Genomic DNA, 289 nt, shown 5'->3' with positions numbered 1-289 from the left:
GATAGTTAGCGTAGAGTCTGGATCAGGAAGTGCACCTTCCGCCCCCGTCGAGAATGGTGATTTTGTATAAGATTAATTGAGCGAAAAATACCCCAGACCTAATGGAACGTGAAGCATCATTGAAAACTTTGATGTGTCCGCTTTGTACAACGGGCTTGACACAGCACCGATCCGGGATCAATGGCAGTAAACGTCTTACTCATTCTTATTTCAAATCCTTCGTCTTCCTTCGGTTTTCAAAAGGTATTCCTTTCCAATTTCTTAGGATGTGTTTGTTTTTTTTCGCTGG

Source organism: Penaeus monodon, chromosome 23 (assembly GCF_015228065.2).
Source record: "Penaeus monodon isolate SGIC_2016 chromosome 23, NSTDA_Pmon_1, whole genome shotgun sequence".
In the NCBI taxonomy this organism is placed as follows: domain Eukaryota; kingdom Metazoa; phylum Arthropoda; class Malacostraca; order Decapoda; family Penaeidae; genus Penaeus; species Penaeus monodon.
The sequence above is the reverse complement of the archived record's forward strand: the minus strand, read 5'-3'. Positions refer to the sequence as shown.